General features: G+C 46.7%; 7 non-coding genes and 19 pseudogenes across 7 annotated transcripts; all 26 read left to right on the top strand.

Moving 5' to 3' along the window:
* The first annotated feature begins 125 nt into the window (after positions 1-125).
* LOC148258799 (5S ribosomal RNA) lies at positions 126-244 on the top strand (annotated as a pseudogene).
* Positions 245-449: 205 nt separating this feature from the next.
* LOC148258800 (5S ribosomal RNA) lies at positions 450-568 on the top strand. Its single transcript, XR_015820533.1, has one exon. It is a non-coding gene; the product is annotated as a 5S ribosomal RNA (ribosomal RNA).
* A 567-nt stretch (positions 569-1,135) lies between these two features.
* LOC148258801 (5S ribosomal RNA) lies at positions 1,136-1,239 on the top strand (annotated as a pseudogene).
* Positions 1,240-1,451: 212 nt separating this feature from the next.
* On the top strand, positions 1,452-1,570 carry LOC148258802 (5S ribosomal RNA; annotated as a pseudogene).
* A 210-nt stretch (positions 1,571-1,780) lies between these two features.
* On the top strand, positions 1,781-1,899 carry LOC148258803 (5S ribosomal RNA; annotated as a pseudogene).
* A 205-nt stretch (positions 1,900-2,104) lies between these two features.
* On the top strand, positions 2,105-2,223 carry LOC148258804 (5S ribosomal RNA). The gene has a single exon (XR_015820544.1). It is a non-coding gene; the product is annotated as a 5S ribosomal RNA (ribosomal RNA).
* Positions 2,224-2,790: 567 nt separating this feature from the next.
* Positions 2,791-2,894, top strand: LOC148258805 (5S ribosomal RNA; annotated as a pseudogene).
* Positions 2,895-3,106: 212 nt separating this feature from the next.
* Positions 3,107-3,225, top strand: LOC148258806 (5S ribosomal RNA; annotated as a pseudogene).
* Positions 3,226-3,435: 210 nt separating this feature from the next.
* LOC148258807 (5S ribosomal RNA) lies at positions 3,436-3,554 on the top strand (annotated as a pseudogene).
* A 205-nt stretch (positions 3,555-3,759) lies between these two features.
* On the top strand, positions 3,760-3,878 carry LOC148258808 (5S ribosomal RNA). Its single transcript, XR_015820556.1, has one exon. It is a non-coding gene; the product is annotated as a 5S ribosomal RNA (ribosomal RNA).
* Positions 3,879-4,445: 567 nt separating this feature from the next.
* LOC148258809 (5S ribosomal RNA) lies at positions 4,446-4,549 on the top strand (annotated as a pseudogene).
* Positions 4,550-4,761: 212 nt separating this feature from the next.
* LOC148258810 (5S ribosomal RNA) lies at positions 4,762-4,880 on the top strand (annotated as a pseudogene).
* Positions 4,881-5,090: 210 nt separating this feature from the next.
* On the top strand, positions 5,091-5,209 carry LOC148258811 (5S ribosomal RNA; annotated as a pseudogene).
* A 205-nt stretch (positions 5,210-5,414) lies between these two features.
* On the top strand, positions 5,415-5,533 carry LOC148258812 (5S ribosomal RNA). Its single transcript, XR_015820468.1, has one exon. It is a non-coding gene; the product is annotated as a 5S ribosomal RNA (ribosomal RNA).
* A 562-nt stretch (positions 5,534-6,095) lies between these two features.
* Positions 6,096-6,214, top strand: LOC148258813 (5S ribosomal RNA; annotated as a pseudogene).
* Positions 6,215-6,423: 209 nt separating this feature from the next.
* On the top strand, positions 6,424-6,542 carry LOC148258814 (5S ribosomal RNA; annotated as a pseudogene).
* Positions 6,543-7,455: 913 nt separating this feature from the next.
* LOC148258815 (5S ribosomal RNA) lies at positions 7,456-7,574 on the top strand. The gene has a single exon (XR_015820072.1). It is a non-coding gene; the product is annotated as a 5S ribosomal RNA (ribosomal RNA).
* A 560-nt stretch (positions 7,575-8,134) lies between these two features.
* On the top strand, positions 8,135-8,253 carry LOC148258816 (5S ribosomal RNA; annotated as a pseudogene).
* A 204-nt stretch (positions 8,254-8,457) lies between these two features.
* LOC148258817 (5S ribosomal RNA) lies at positions 8,458-8,576 on the top strand. Its single transcript, XR_015820710.1, has one exon. It is a non-coding gene; the product is annotated as a 5S ribosomal RNA (ribosomal RNA).
* An 883-nt stretch (positions 8,577-9,459) lies between these two features.
* LOC148258818 (5S ribosomal RNA) lies at positions 9,460-9,578 on the top strand (annotated as a pseudogene).
* A 561-nt stretch (positions 9,579-10,139) lies between these two features.
* On the top strand, positions 10,140-10,258 carry LOC148258819 (5S ribosomal RNA). The gene has a single exon (XR_015821182.1). It is a non-coding gene; the product is annotated as a 5S ribosomal RNA (ribosomal RNA).
* A 205-nt stretch (positions 10,259-10,463) lies between these two features.
* LOC148258820 (5S ribosomal RNA) lies at positions 10,464-10,582 on the top strand (annotated as a pseudogene).
* Positions 10,583-11,144: 562 nt separating this feature from the next.
* LOC148258821 (5S ribosomal RNA) lies at positions 11,145-11,263 on the top strand (annotated as a pseudogene).
* Positions 11,264-11,498: 235 nt separating this feature from the next.
* Positions 11,499-11,617, top strand: LOC148258822 (5S ribosomal RNA; annotated as a pseudogene).
* A 207-nt stretch (positions 11,618-11,824) lies between these two features.
* On the top strand, positions 11,825-11,943 carry LOC148258823 (5S ribosomal RNA; annotated as a pseudogene).
* Positions 11,944-12,150: 207 nt separating this feature from the next.
* On the top strand, positions 12,151-12,269 carry LOC148258824 (5S ribosomal RNA; annotated as a pseudogene).
* Positions 12,270-12,749: the final 480 nt, after the last annotated feature.

A 12,749-nucleotide genomic window follows, 5' to 3' on the forward strand; every position in this document is an offset into this window, starting at 1 on the left:
GCCGGGGCATATTCCTTGATATTAGAACGAGAAAGAGAGACGCAGAGTGCACGCACAAGGAAACAAATGACGGGAGGGGGGATGGAAGGAGAAAGAATTTATGTATTTGCAGCGCGAAATTAAACGGGTGCGATCATACCAGCACTAATGCACCGGATCCCATCAGAGCTCCGCAGTGAAGTGTGCTTGGGCGAGATTAGTACTCGGATGGGTGACCTCCTGGGAAGTCCTCGTGTTGCACAAATTTTTTTTCAGACGGGTCGTTCGACGTTACGCGAGTCTGGAACTAGGGTCCGCTGGTTTATACACAAATGTGAGTCAAGAAGCAGGGACATTTTAATCGATATTAGAACGAGAATGAGAGGTGAAGTGTGAACGCACAAGGAAACAAATGACGGGAGGGGGAAGAAAGGAGAAGGAGTGTATGTATTTGCAGCGCGAAAGTAAATAGGTGCGATCATACCAGCACTAAAGCTCCGGATCCCATCAGAACTCCGCAGTTAAGTGTGCTTGGGCGAGGGTAGTACTCGGATGGGTGACCTCCTGGGAAGTCCTCGTGTCGCACTAATTTTTTTTTCAGATTGGTCGTACGACGTTACGTGCGAATAGAATTATAAACCGCTGGTTCATTGGCAAAGATGAGTCACGGTGCCGGGGCATATTACTTGCTATTAGAACGAGAAAGAGAGATGCAGAGTGCACGCACAAGGAAACAAATGACGGGAGGGGGATGGGAGGAGAAAGAGTGTATGTATTTGCAGTGCAGAATGAAACATGAGGGATCATACCAGCACTAATGCAACGGATTCTATCAGAACTCCGCAGTTATGGGTGCTTGGGCGAGAAAAGTACTCGGATGGGTGACCTCCTGCGAAGTCCTTATATTTTACCCATTTTCTTGGGAGGTCCTCGTGTTGCACCCATCTTTTTGCAGATGATTCTTTCGACGTTACGCGCGACTTGATTTATAGTCTGCAGGTTTATTCGCAAATGTGAGTCACGGCGCCGTGGCATTTTACTTGATATTAGAACGAGTATGGGAGGTGCAGTGCGCACGCACAAGGAAATAAATGACGGGAGGAGGAAGAAAAGAGAAGGAGTGTATGTATTTGGAGCGCAAAATTAAACAAGGGGCATCATACCAGCACTAATGCACTGGATCCCATTAGAATTCTGCAGTTAAGCGTGCTTGGGCGAGAGTAGTACTCGGATGGGTGACCTCTTGGGAAGTCCTCGTATCGTAATAATTTTTTTTTAGATGGGTCGTTCGACGTTACGCGCGACTGGAACTATGGTCCGCTAGTTTATACGCAAATGTGAGTGAAGAATCAGGGGCATTTTAATTAATATTCGAACAAGAAGGAGAGGTGCAGTGTGAACGCACAAGGAAACAAATGATGGGAGGGGGGGAGGGAAGAAGGAGTGTATGTATTTTCAGCACGAAATTAAACAGGTGCGGTCACACCAGCACAAATGCACCGGATCCCATCAGAACTCCGCAGTTAAGTGTGCTTTGGCGAAAGTAGTACAATGATGGGTTACCTCCTGGGATGTTCTCGTGTTGCACCCATTTTCTTTTCTTCAGATGTGCCGTTCGACGTTACGCGCGACTTTAATTATGGTCCGCAGATTTATTCGCAAATGTGAGTCACGGTGCCGGGGCATATTCCTTGATATTAGAACGAGAAAGAGAGACGCAGAGTGCACGCACAAGGAAACAAATGACGGGAGGGGGGATGGAAGGAGAAAGAATTTATGTATTTGCAGCGCGAAATTAAACGGGTGCGATCATACCAGCACTAATGCACCGGATCCCATAAGAGCTCCGCAGTGAAGTGTGCTTGGGCGAGATTAGTACTCGGATGGGTGACCTCCTGGGAAGTCCTCGTGTTGCACAAATTTTTTTTCAGACGGGTCGTTCGACGTTACGCGAGTCTGGAACTAGGGTCCGCTGGTTTATACACAAATGTGAGTCAAGAAGCAGGGACATTTTAATCGATATTAGAACGAGAATGAGAGGTGAAGTGTGAACGCACAAGGAAACAAATGACGGGAGGGGGAAGAAAGGAGAAGGAGTGTATGTATTTGCAGCGCGAAAGTAAATAGGTGCGATCATACCAGCACTAAAGCTCCGGATCCCATCAGAACTCCGCAGTTAAGTGTGCTTGGGCGAGGGTAGTACTCGGATGGGTGACCTCCTGGGAAGTCCTCGTGTCGCACTAATTTTTTTCTCAGATTGGTCGTACGACGTTACGTGCGAATAGAATTATAAACCGCTGGTTCATTGGCAAAGATGAGTCACGGTGCCGGGGCATATTACTTGCTATTAGAACGAGAAAGAGAGATGCAGAGTGCACGCACAAGGAAACAAATGACGGGAGGGGGATGGGAGGAGAAAGAGTGTATGTATTTGCAGTGCAGAATGAAACATGAGGGATCATACCAGCACTAATGCAACGGATTCTATCAGAACTCCGCAGTTATGGGTGCTTGGGCGAGAAAAGTACTCGGATGGGTGACCTCCTGCGAAGTCCTTATATTTTACCCATTTTCTTGGGAGGTCCTCGTGTTGCACCCATCTTTTTGCAGATGATTCTTTCGACGTTACGCGCGACTTGATTTATAGTCTGCAGGTTTATTCGCAAATGTGAGTCACGGCGCCGTGGCATTTTACTTGATATTAGAACGAGTATGGGAGGTGCAGTGCGCACGCACAAGGAAATAAATGACGGGAGGAGGAAGAAAAGAGAAGGAGTGTATGTATTTGGAGCGCAAAATTAAACAAGGGGCATCATACCAGCACTAATGCACTGGATCCCATTAGAATTCTGCAGTTAAGCGTGCTTGGGCGAGAGTAGTACTCGGATGGGTGACCTCTTGGGAAGTCCTCGTATCGTAATAATTTTTTTTTAGATGGGTCGTTCGACGTTACGCGCGACTGGAACTATGGTCCGCTAGTTTATACGCAAATGTGAGTGAAGAATCAGGGGCATTTTAATTAATATTCGAACAAGAAGGAGAGGTGCAGTGTGAACGCACAAGGAAACAAATGATGGGAGGGGGGGAGGGAAGAAGGAGTGTATGTATTTTCAGCACGAAATTAAACAGGTGCGGTCACACCAGCACAAATGCACCGGATCCCATCAGAACTCCGCAGTTAAGTGTGCTTTGGCGAAAGTAGTACAATGATGGGTTACCTCCTGGGATGTTCTCGTGTTGCACCCATTTTCTTTTCTTCAGATGTGCCGTTCGACGTTACGCGCGACTTTAATTATGGTCCGCAGATTTATTCGCAAATGTGAGTCACGGTGCCGGGGCATATTCCTTGATATTAGAACGAGAAAGAGAGACGCAGAGTGCACGCACAAGGAAACAAATGACGGGAGGGGGGATGGAAGGAGAAAGAATTTATGTATTTGCAGCGCGAAATTAAACGGGTGCGATCATACCAGCACTAATGCACCGGATCCCATAAGAGCTCCGCAGTGAAGTGTGCTTGGGCGAGATTAGTACTCGGATGGGTGACCTCCTGGGAAGTCCTCGTGTTGCACAAATTTTTTTTCAGACGGGTCGTTCGACGTTACGCGAGTCTGGAACTAGGGTCCGCTGGTTTATACACAAATGTGAGTCAAGAAGCAGGGACATTTTAATCGATATTAGAACGAGAATGAGAGGTGAAGTGTGAACGCACAAGGAAACAAATGACGGGAGGGGGAAGAAAGGAGAAGGAGTGTATGTATTTGCAGCGCGAAAGTAAATAGGTGCGATCATACCAGCACTAAAGCTCCGGATCCCATCAGAACTCCGCAGTTAAGTGTGCTTGGGCGAGGGTAGTACTCGGATGGGTGACCTCCTGGGAAGTCCTCGTGTCGCACTAATTTTTTTCTCAGATTGGTCGTACGACGTTACGTGCGAATAGAATTATAAACCGCTGGTTCATTGGCAAAGATGAGTCACGGTGCCGGGGCATATTACTTGCTATTAGAACGAGAAAGAGAGATGCAGAGTGCACGCACAAGGAAACAAATGACGGGAGGGGGATGGGAGGAGAAAGAGTGTATGTATTTGCAGTGCAGAATGAAACATGAGGGATCATACCAGCACTAATGCAACGGATTCTATCAGAACTCCGCAGTTATGGGTGCTTGGGCGAGAAAAGTACTCGGATGGGTGACCTCCTGCGAAGTCCTTATATTTTACCCATTTTCTTGGGAGGTCCTCGTGTTGCACCCATCTTTTTGCAGATGATTCTTTCGACGTTACGCGCGACTTGATTTATAGTCTGCAGGTTTATTCGCAAATGTGAGTCACGGCGCCGTGGCATTTTACTTGATATTAGAACGAGTATGGGAGGTGCAGTGCGCACGCACAAGGAAATAAATGACGGGAGGAGGAAGAAAAGAGAAGGAGTGTATGTATTTGGAGCGCAAAATTAAACAAGGGGCATCATACCAGCACTAATGCACTGGATCCCATTAGAATTCTGCAGTTAAGCGTGCTTGGGCGAGAGTAGTACTCGGATGGGTGACCTCTTGGGAAGTCCTCGTATCGTAATAATTTTTTTTTAGATGGGTCGTTCGACGTTACGCGCGACTGGAACTATGGTCCGCTAGTTTATACGCAAATGTGAGTGAAGAATCAGGGGCATTTTAATTAATATTCGAACAAGAAGGAGAGGTGCAGTGTGAACGCACAAGGAAACAAATGATGGGAGGGGGGGAGGGAAGAAGGAGTGTATGTATTTTCAGCACGAAATTAAACAGGTGCGGTCACACCAGCACAAATGCACCGGATCCCATCAGAACTCCGCAGTTAAGTGTGCTTTGGCGAAAGTAGTACAATGATGGGTTACCTCCTGGGATGTTCTCGTGTTGCACCCATTTTCTTTTCTTCAGATGTGCCGTTCGACGTTACGCGCGACTTTAATTATGGTCCGCAGATTTATTCGCAAATGTGAGTCACGGTGCCGGGGCATATTCCTTGATATTAGAACGAGAAAGAGAGACGCAGAGTGCACGCACAAGGAAACAAATGACGGGAGGGGGGATGGAAGGAGAAAGAATTTATGTATTTGCAGCGCGAAATTAAACGGGTGCGATCATACCAGCACTAATGCACCGGATCCCATAAGAGCTCCGCAGTGAAGTGTGCTTGGGCGAGATTAGTACTCGGATGGGTGACCTCCTGGGAAGTCCTCGTGTTGCACAAATTTTTTTTCAGACGGGTCGTTCGACGTTACGCGAGTCTGGAACTAGGGTCCGCTGGTTTATACACAAATGTGAGTCAAGAAGCAGGGACATTTTAATCGATATTAGAACGAGAATGAGAGGTGAAGTGTGAACGCACAAGGAAACAAATGACGGGAGGGGGAAGAAAGGAGAAGGAGTGTATGTATTTGCAGCGCGAAAGTAAATAGGTGCGATCATACCAGCACTAAAGCTCCGGATCCCATCAGAACTCCGCAGTTAAGTGTGTTTGGGCGAGTGTAGTACTTGGATGGGTGACCTCTTGGGAGGTCCTCGTGTCGCACTAATTTTTTTCTCAGACGGGTCATTCGACGTTACGAGCGACTGGAACTAGGGTCCACTGGTGTATACGCAAATGTGAGCCAAGAAGCAGGGGCATTTTAATCGATATTAGAATGAGAAGGAGAGAAGAAGAGTGCACGCACAAGGAAACAAATGACGGGAGGGGGGATGGAGGGAGAAAAAGTGTATGTATTTGCAGCACAGAATGAAACATGAGCAATCATACCAGCACCAATGCAACGGATTCTATCAGAACTCCGCAAGTTAAGGGTTCTTGGGCGAGAGTAGCTCTAGGATGGGTGACCTCCTGCGAAGTCCTTATATTTCACCCATTTTCTTAGGAAGTCCTCGTGTTGCACCCATTTTTTTGCAGATGATTCTTTCGACGATACGCGCGACTTGAATTATGGTCCTCAGGTTTATTGGCAAATGTGAGTCACGGCACCGTAGCATTTTACTTGATATTAGAACGAGCACGGGAGGTGCAGTGTGCACGCACATGGAAACAAATGACGGGAGGGGGAAGAAAAGAGAAGGAGTTTATGTATTTGCAGCGCGGAATTAAACGGGTGCGATCATACCAGTACAAATGCAACAGATCCCATCAGAACTCCGCAGTTAAGTGTGCTTTGGCGAAAGTAGTACAATGATGGGTTACCTCCTGGGAAGTTCTCGTGTTGCACCCATTTTCTTTTTTCCAGATGTGTCGTTCGACGTTACGCGCGACATTAATTAAGGTCCGCAGATTTATTCGCAAATGTGAGACACGGCGCCGTGGCATTTTACTTGATATTTGAACGAGAACGAGAGGTGCAGTGCGCACGCACAAGGAAACAAATGACGGGAGGGAGAGGAAAGGAGAAGGAGTTTATGTATTTGTAGTGCGGAATTAAACGGGTGCGATCATACCAGCACTAATGCACCGGATCCCATCAGAACTCCGCAGTTAAGTTTGCTTGGGCGAGAGTAGTACTCGGATGGGTGACCTCCTGGTAAGTCCTCGTGTCGCACCAATTTTTTTTCAGACGGGTCGTTCCACGTTACGCGCGACTGGAACTATGGTCCGTTTGTTTATACGCAAATGTGAGTCAAGAAGTAGGGGCATTTTAATCGATATTAGAACGAGAGGGAGAGGTGCAGTGTGAACGCACCAGGAAACAATTGATGGGAGGGGGAGGGAAAGAGAAAGAGTGTATGTATTTTAAGCACGAAATGAAACAGGTGCGATCATACCAGCACTAATGCAACGGATTCTATCAGAACTCCATAGGTAAGGGTGCTTGGGCGAGAGTAGTACTAGCATGGGTTACCTCCTGGGAAGTCCTTATATTTCATCCATTTTCTTGTGAAGTCCTCGTGTTGCACCCATTTTTTTGCAGATGATTCTTTCGACGTTACGCGCGACTTGAATTTTGGTCCTCAAGTTTATTCGCAAATGTGAGTCACGGCGCTGTACCATTTTACTTGATATTAAAACGAGAACAGGAGGTTCAGTGCGCATGCACAAGGAAACAAATTACGGGAGGGGGAAGAAAGGAGAAGCAGTTTATGTATTTGCAGCGCGAAATGAAACAGGTGCGATCATACCAACACTAATGCAACGGATTCTATCAGAACTCCGTAGGTAAGGGTGTTTGGGCGAGAGTAGTACTAGCATGGGTTACCTCCTGCGAAGTCCTTATATTTCACCCATTTTCTTGTGAAGTCCTCCTGATGCACCCATTTTTTTGCAGATGATTCTTTCGACGTTACGCGCGACTTGAATTATTGTCCTCAGGTTTATTCGTAAATGTGAGTCACGGCGCTGTAGCATTTTACTTGATATTAGAACGAGAACGGGAGGTGCAGTGCGCACGCACAAGGAAACAAATTACGGGAGGGGGAAGAAAGGGGAATGAGTTTATGTATTTGCAGCGCGAAATTAAACAAGTGCGATCATACCAGCACTAATGCACCGGATCCCATCAGAACTCCGCAGTGAAGTGTGCTTGGGCGAGATTAGTACTCGGATGGGTGACCTCCTGGGAAGTCCTCGTGTCGCACCAATTTTTTTTTCAGACGGGTCGTTCGATGTTACGCGCGTCTGGAACTAGGGTCCGCTAGTTTATATGCAAATGTGAGTCAAGAAGCAGGGGCATTTTAATCAATATTATAACGAGAAAGAGAGATGCAGAGTGCACGCACAAGGAAACTAATGACGGGAGGGGGAAGAAATGAGAAGGAGTGTATGTATTTGCAGTGCGAAATGAAACAGGTGCGATCATACCAACACTAATGCAACGGATTCTATCAGAACTCCGTAGGTAAGGGTGCTTGGGTGAGAGTAGTACTAGCATGGGTTACCTCCTGCGAAGTCCTTATATTTCACCCATTTTCTTGTGAAGTCCTCGTGTTGCACCCATTTTTTTGCAGATGATTCTTTCGACGTTACGCGCTACTTGAATTATGGTCATCAGGTTTATTCGCAAATGTGAGTCACGACACTGTAGCATTTTACTTGATATTAGAACGAGAACGGGAGGTGCAGTGCGCACGCACAAGGAAACAAATGACGGTAGGGGGAAGAAAGAGGAATGAGTTTATGTATTTGCAACGCGAAATTAAACAGGTGCGATCATACCAGTACTAATGCACTGGATCCCATCAGAACTCCGCAGTTAAGTGTGCTTGGGCGAGATTAGTACTCGGATGGGTGACCTCCTGGAAAGTCCTCGTGTCGCACAAATTTTTTTTCAGACGGGTCGTTCGACGTTACGCGAGTCTGGAACTAGGGTCCGCAGGTTTATACGCAAATGTGAGTCAAGAAGCAGGGGCATTTTAATCGATATTAGAACGAGAAGGAGAGATGAAGTGTGAACGCACAAGGAAACAAATGACGGAGGGGGAAGAAAGGAGAAGGAGTGTATGTATTTGCAGCGCAGAATTAAACAGGTGCGATCATACCAGCACTAAAGCCCCGGATCCCATCAGAACTCCGCAGTTAGGTGTGTTTGGGCGAGAGTAGTACTCGGATGGGTGACCACTTGGGAAGCCCTCGTGTTGCACCTTTTTTTTCTCGGATGGGTTGTTCGACGTTACGTGCGAATGGAATTATAAACCGCTGGTTCATTTGCAAAGGTGAGTCACGGTGCCGGGGCATATTACTTGATATTAGAACGAGAAAGAGAGGTGCAGAGTGCACGCACATGGAAACAAATGACGGGTGGGGGGATGGGAGGAGAAAGAGTGTATGTACTTGCAGTGCAGAATGAAGCATGAGGGCTCATACCAGCACTAATACAACGGATTCTATCAGAACTCCGCAGTTAAGGGTGCTTGGGCGAGAAAAGTACTCGGATGGTTGACCTCCTGCGAAGTCCTTATATTTCACCCATTTTCTTGTGAGGTCCTCGTGTTGCACCCATCTTTTTGTAGATGATTCTTTCGACGTTACGCGCGACTTGCTTTATGGTCCGCAGGTTTATTCGCAAATGTGAGTCACGATGCCGTGGTATTTTACTTGATATTAGAACGAGTATTGGAGGTGCAGTGCGCACGCACAAGGAAATAAATGACGGGAGGAGGAAGAAAAGAGATGGAGTATATGTATTTGAAGCGCAAAATTAAACAAGCGGCATCATACCAGCACTAATGCACTTGATCCCATTAGAACCCTGCAGTTAAGCGTGCTTGGGCGAGAGTAGTACTCGGATGGGTGACCTCTTAGGAAGTCCTCGTATCGTAATAATTTTTTTTCAGATGGGTCGTTCGACATTACGCGTGACTGGAACTATGGTCCGCTGGTTTATACGCAAATGTGAGTGAAGAATCAAGGGCATTTTAATCAATATTCGAACGAGAAGGAGAGGTGCAGTGTGAACGCACAAGGAAACAAATGATGGGAGGGGGGGAGGGAAGAAGGAGTGTATGTATTTTGAGCACGAAATTAAACAAGTGCAGTCACACCAACACTAATGCACCGGATCCCATCAGAACTCCGCAGTTAAGTGTGCTTTGGCGAAAGTAGTACAATGATGGGTTACCTCCTGGGAAGTTCTCGTGTTGCACCCTTTTTTTTTTTCAGATGTGCCGTTCGACGTTACGCGCGACTTTAATTATGGTCCGCAGATTTATTCGCAAATGTGAGTCACGGGGCCGTGGCATTTTACTTGATATTTGAACGAGAACGAGAGGTGCAGTGCGCACGCACAAGGAAACAAATGACGGGAGGGGGAAGAAAGGAGATGGAGTTTATGTATTTGCAGCGCGAAATTAAACTGGTGCGATCATACCAGCACTAATGCAACGGATTCTATCAGAACTACGTATGTAAGGGTGTTTGGGCGCGAGTAGTACTAGCATGGGTTACCTCCTGCGAAGTCCTTATATTTCACCCATTTTCTTGTGAAGTCCTCGTGTTGCACCCATTTTTTTGTAGATGATTCTTTCGACGTTACGCACGACTTGAATTATGGTCCTCAGGTTTATTCACAAATGTGAGTCACGGCGCCGTAGTATTTTACTTGATATTAGAACGAGCACGGGAGGTGCAGTGCGCACGCACAAGGAAAGAAATGACGGGAGGGGGAAGAAAGGAGAAGGAGTTTATGTATTTGCAGCGCGGAATTAAACGGGTGCGATCATACCAGCACTAATGCACCGGATCCCATCAGAACTCCGCAGTGAAGTGTGCTTGGGCGAGATTAGTACTCGGATGGGTGACCTCCTGGGAAGTCCTCGTGTCGCACTAATTTTTTTTCAGACAGGTCGTTCGACGTTATGCGCGTCTGGAACTAGGGTTCGCTGGTTTATATGCAAATGTGAGTCAAGAAGCAGGGGCATTTTAATCGATATTAGAACGAGAATGAGAGGTGAAGTGTGAACGCACAAGGAAACAAATGACGGGAGGGGGAAGAAATGAGAAGGAGTGTATATATTTGCAGCGCGAAATTAAACAGGTGCGATTATAGCAGCACTAAAGCTCCGGATCCCATCAGAACTCCGCAGTTAAGTGTGCTTGGACGAGAGTAGTACTCGGATGGGTCACCACCTGGGAAGCCCTCGTGTTGTACCTATTTTTTTTTCGGATGGGTTGTTCGACGTTACGCGCGAATGGAATTATAAATCGTTGGTTCATTTGCAAAGGTGAGTCACGGTGCCGGGGCATATTACTTGATATTAGAACGAGAAAGAGAGATGCAGAGTGCACGCACAAGGAAACAAATGACGGGAGGGGGGTTGGAAGGAGAAAGAGTGTATGTATTTGCAGTGCATAATGAAACATGAGGGCTCATAGCAGCACTAATGCAACAGATTCTATCAGAACTCCGCAGTTAAGGGTGCTTGGGCGAGAAAAAGTACTCGGATGGGTGACCTCCTACGAAGTCCTTATATTTCACCCATTTTTTTGGGTGGTCCTCGTGTTGCACCCAATGTTTTGCAGATGATTCTTTCGACGTTACGCGCGACTTGAATTATGGTCCTCAGGTTTATTCGCAAATGTGAGTCACGGCGCTGTACTATTTTACTTGATATTAGAATGAGAACGGGAGGTGTAGTGCGCACGCACAAGGAAATAAATTACGGGAGGGGGAAGAAAGGAGAAGGAGTGTATGTATTTGCAGCGCGAAATGAAACAGGTGCGATCATACCAGCACTAATGCAACGGATTCTATCAGAACTCCGTAGGTAAGGGTGCTTGGGTGAGAGTAGTACTAGCATGGGTTACCTCCTGCGAAGTCCTTATATTTCACCCATTTTCTTGTGAAGTCCTCGTGTTGCACCCATTTTTTTGCAGATGATTCTTTCGACGTTACGCGCGACTTGTATTATGGTCCTCAGGTTTATTCGCAAATGTGAGTCACGGTGCTGTAATATTTTACTTGATATTAGAACGAGAACGGGAGGTGCAGTGCGCACGCACAAGGAAACAAATGACGGGAGGGGGAAGAAAGGGGAATGAGTTTATGTATTTGCAGCGCAAAATTAAACAGGTGCGATCATACCAGCACTAATGCACCGGATCCCATCAGAACTCCGTAGTTAAGTGTGCTTTGGCGAGAGTAGTACTCGGATGGTTGACCTCCTGGGAAGTCCTCGTGTCGCACTAATTTTTTTTCTCAGACGGGTCATTCGACGTTACGCGCGACTGGAACTAGGGTCCACTGGTTTATACGCAAATGTGAGTCAAGAAGCAGGGGCATTTTAATCGATATTAGAACGAGAATGAGAGGTGAAGTGTGAATGCACAAGGAAACAAATGACGGGAGGGGGAAGAAAGGAGAAGGAGTGTATGTATATGCAGCGCAAAATTAAACATGTGCGATCATACCAGCACTAAAGCTCCGGATCCCATCAGAACTCTGCAGTTAAGTGTGCTTGGGCGAGAGTAGTTCTCGGATGGGTGACCACTTGGGAAGTTCTCGTGTTGCACCCATTTTCTTTTTTTCAGATGTGCCGTTCGACGTTATGCGCGACTTTAATTATGGTCCGCAGATTTATTCGCAAATGTGAGTCACGGCGCCGTGGCATTTTACTTGATATTTAAACGAGAACGAGAGGTGCAGTGCGCACGCACAAGGAAACAAATGACGGGAGGGGGAAGAAAGGAGAAGGAGTTTATGTATTTGCAGCGCAAAATAATAGGTGCGATCATACCAGCACTAATGCATTGGATTCCATCAGAACTCTGTAGTTAAGTGTGCTTGGGCGAGAGTAGTACTCGGATGGGTGACCTCTTGGGAAGTCCTCGTGTCGCACCAATTTTTTTTCAGACGGGTCGTTCGACATTACGCGCGACTGGAACTAGGGTCCACTGGTTTATACGCAAATGTGAGTCAAGAAGCAGGGGCATTTTAATCTATATTAGAACGAGAATGAGAGATGCAGAGTGTAAGCAAAAGGAAACAAATGACGGGAGGGGGGATGGAGGGAGAAAAAGTGTATGTATTTGCAGCGCAAAATGAAACATGAGCAATCATACCAGCACCAATGCAACGGATTCTATCAGAACTCCGCAAGTTAAGGGTGCTTGGGCGAGAGTAGCTCTAGGATGGGTGACCTCCTGCGAAGTCCTTATATTTCACCCATTTTCTTAGGAAGTCCTCGTGTTGCACCCATTTTTTTGCAGATGATTCTTTCGACGATACGCGCGACTTGAATTATGGTCCTCAAGTTTATTCGTAAATGTGAGTCACGGCACCGTAGCATTTTACTTGATATTAGAACAAGCACGGTAGGTGC

This window comes from Carica papaya, chromosome 5 (genome assembly GCF_054855325.1).
Source record: "Carica papaya isolate Zhongbai chromosome 5, ASM5485532v1, whole genome shotgun sequence".
Taxonomy (NCBI): domain Eukaryota; kingdom Viridiplantae; phylum Streptophyta; class Magnoliopsida; order Brassicales; family Caricaceae; genus Carica; species Carica papaya.